The sequence below is a fragment of the Physeter macrocephalus genome, chromosome 11, assembly GCF_002837175.3.
Source record: "Physeter macrocephalus isolate SW-GA chromosome 11, ASM283717v5, whole genome shotgun sequence".
Classification (NCBI taxonomy): Eukaryota; Metazoa; Chordata; class Mammalia; order Artiodactyla; family Physeteridae; genus Physeter; species Physeter macrocephalus.
The window spans coordinates 45,120,760-45,124,432 of NC_041224.1; the positions used below are offsets into that span (position 1 = coordinate 45,120,760).

The 3,673-nt window shown below is 50.8% G+C and overlaps 1 protein-coding gene across 2 annotated transcripts in view; it reads left to right on the top strand.

Moving 5' to 3' along the window:
- Positions 1-266: 266 nt before the first annotated feature.
- The window catches only part of TMOD2 (tropomodulin 2), a 46,692-nt gene continuing 43,285 nt past the window's right edge, over positions 267-3,673 (top strand). For both annotated transcript variants that reach the window (XM_024128899.1, XM_024128898.3), the window contains exon 1: positions 267-364. The gene's annotated coding sequence lies outside the window, so the exon portion shown is untranslated. The remainder of the gene's footprint in view (positions 365-3,673) is intronic.

Here is a 3,673-nt window from a genome sequence, read left to right on the forward strand (position 1 = left end):
CTTCTCCAAAGAGCCCGCACAGCTTGGTCCCAAGGCTGAGGTCCTCCTCGCCTGCACAGCGGTTACGGGGTCGGGACGCAAATTCTGGGCGAGGACACCTTCAGGGGAGGGGTGAGGAAGCCCGGGGTGACAGCCAGTGGGCAGGGGGTCCCGCCTCCGCGCGGCCGCCGCACGCCGCCTCGAACTACGCTTCCCAGCCTGCTCCGCAGCAGCCGCGCGCCCCGGCGCCGCGCCCGGCCGCGAGCCGCCTGTTGATTGCCGCGCTCGCGCCGGCCACGGCGCCGCCCTGCTCGCCGGCCCCTCTACCTCGGGGCAGACGGACTGACTGCCAGCACCGCCGGCTCCGGGATGGGCGCGCTGACGGGTGAGCGCTCCGGGGGGTGGGGGGGGGCCCGCCCGGGCGAGGCGCCGTCCGCGGCCCCCGGCCTGCAGCGTGGGGCGGCCGCGCCCTCCCTGCCCTCGGGAGGATGCTCCGCGGCGTCGGCGCTCTGCCGGGCGGGCGCTCGAGGCCGGGGCCGCCTCTGGCCTCCTCGGCTCGACGGGCGGCTCAGGGCGGCGCGGAGGAGAGGGCGGCGCGGGCGGGAGGCGCCCAGCGGGTGTGGGTCCCACGCCCTGCACTGCGGCTCCGCAGTCTCTGCAGCTCCCGGGCCGCCGCAGTGAGGGCGCGCGGTCTCTGTCTTCCCTGAGCTGCGGGGCCGGGTTTTTCCACGCTGGGCTTTGTTCCCCATTTTATCTTCTCCTGTTAACGTTTGACAAGCTCCTGGAGCCTAATGCCTGTCACTGCAGCGTTAGAGCAGGCGACGGGGAAGGGTAGACTCCGGCTGGAGCTGTCACCCGCAGGGCGTTTCAGCCTCCGAGAAAGCAGCGTTCCGAGAGCGGCCTGATGCAGGTCCTCGGGACTCATTTTTTTTCTGGTTAAAGTAATGGTAGCATGTGTTCCCTTGAGTCTTCCAAAATTTTCCCTATTGACCTGCAGAAATGAAAATTGCTTTTTAATAATAATAATAATGGCTCCTAAAGGGAATTTTTACTTAACGTATTCAAAGGTGGGACGGTAATGCGGGCAAAATGCAAATTAGCAATGAAGGTGGCTGTGAATGCTACGGGCTTCCTCTTGCCTACTAAACATCTGAATCACCAAGTCCTTGGGAAGGGAACGAAAAGAACATCCGAGAAGGTATTTATAAAACCCATTTCCAGCTCTACCATTAAGGAGCTGAGGGACCCTGGACAAGTCCCTTCACCTCTCTTATCCTCTTTCTCCATGGTAAAACGGGGCATTCGTGTTACATGATTTCTAAATGTCTGTTCTTCCAAGACTCTCATTATCAGGGAACTGAGGAGATGAGGGTGCTGGTGTTCAACACCATTACAAAAACCTGATTGTGACAGAACAAGCGGCTTTACCTAGTAAGGAGGAAAGATTTTTCAGGGTTTAGGCAACCTGATTTTTTAAAAAATAAAACCAATTTCCTCTATCTACTCTCTGCAGTCTAACCCAATAAATATGCATTACAACTTTTATTTTTTGTAAATTACTATAGATTGGTAGACAACAACAGGCTGTGGATGTTCCGTGTTTGTGTTTAATTTGCTGAAGGTGAAGTGATGGGATCAGCAGGTAAAGGGAGAAGCAAATGGCTCCCCCGTGCTGGGCAGAGCGGTCAGATGTGGGCAGCAAGGAGGAGGGGAGGAAACCGCAGCAAAAAGTAAGCAGAGAGTACAGACACTGAGGATAGAGAGGATGGGTACTAATGGGTCATTGTTTGAATAATAAATACACAATAGAAGGAATGAGAGAGCCAGAAAACCAGTGCTATGCAACCCTAATGTAACTGATTCAGGCAAGGATTCATCCAGGGGTACAAAACCTTTGAGCAAAAGGTTGTTGGGGAACAGGATTTTCACATTTTTTCAAAGTATCTCGGCATAGATTACCTAGGGAAAATGTGTCCTTACAATGGAGAGATGAGGAAGTCATCACCTTAGCTGAATGATCAAGCTTACCAACACCTATCATGCATCTCTTGTTGGGATGCAATAAGAAGGTCATAACTTCACGTGTGTGGTGTTCCTGCCAAAAAGACGGTGGGAATGGGATACTGTAGATTAAAATATTCAAGTGATAACCAATCAGGATGTGTGAACTTTGGATCCTAGATCAGAAAAAATAAATTAAAAATAGCTATAAACGATGAGTTGGGGACAATTAGAGAGATTTGAATATGGACTGCATATTAGATAATATTATGGGATTGCTTTTCATTTTCTTAGGTGCAGTGGTGGTACTGTGGTCATGTAGGACACTGTCTTTTTCTTTTGAGATGGGGGTATTTGAGGCACAGTGTCATGACGTCTGCAACTTTCCGCGGGTTCAGGGTGGAGGAGGATTAGAAGAGTTGGGGAGGATGCTTGAAAATGCAGCAAAATGATGACAGTTGGTGAATTAAAGAGAGTGGTATACGGGTGTTTATTGTACTATTTTACATTTTCTGTAGATTTGAACTTTTTAAATAAAAATTGAGGTGATCAATAAAATAGATAAGTAAACAAAGGAAAGGATTGTAGAGGACAGCGTGGTTAGTGACAGAAAAAAGCAGTGGATCCGTGGGGGACTCACAGTGAGTCTGTGGCTTCAAGTTCCCAAGATTTAAATCCTATTGGAGGTGTGAGTCGGGTCAGGGGAAGTTCTCTTTTTTGGTTTGTCTTGGCTACTATGAATCATTTATTCTTAAGACATCTCATCCCCTAACTCCAACCTTAAAGTATTAATAATTCCCAAACCTTAGAAATTCTAGCCCTACCCAAGAACCATTCTGAAAGTGCTATCCCTTTCCTCTCTGAGTTCAAGATCTGCACCCATGTGGCTCAAAGAGGCTCATAGAAGGCAGATGCAGAAGAGAACTATTACCTATTACCAGACCAAGAAAACAGAACCAATTCTTAAGATACAGCACTTTTTTTTTATACAGAACCTTTTGCTGCAAGGATGTTTTTCCTATACCTGAAATTTATATATATATATATGCTTTTATGTTTTGCCCCCTTGTTTTGGCATCAAGGCTACCCCATCTCTTTCCTGTGTGTTGCCAGTATTCCTGGGTTTCCCTGGTGACGGCTGAGTAGAGTAGGACTGAGAAGGTCAGCTCTAGGACTGTGGGTAATAGGAGCTCATGAAACAAGGTGCAAGGCCAGCCATGCCAAGCCAGGACATGAGGAGTAAGGAGCCAATCTGCGGCACCAGCCCAATGAAAGAACCAGGAGGCCTCTTGTCAGAGCAGTGGGAGGGGTCTTGAGGCTAGGGAGCTGGGCTACTGTTCAGCCAGTATATACAGGGTCAGCCATCCCTGTCGTTTATAGCTGACAACCATTCTGATAGGACAGTGCCCATTTCATACCAGTTAAATATTTTGCATATCATCTTGATAAGCAGTCATGAGTCAAGGTGCACATAGCACCTGTAAGTCATAACAAAGCTTTGATCAAAACCTAACTGGGGGGCTTCCCTGGCGGCGCAGTGGTTGAAAGTCCGCCTGCCGATGCAGGGGACGCGGGTTCGTGCCCCGGTCCGGAAACATCCCACATGCCGCCGAGCGGCTGGGCCCGTGAGCCATGGCCGCTGAGCCTGTGCGTCCGGAGCCTGTGCTCCGCAACGGGAGAGGCCACAGCGGTG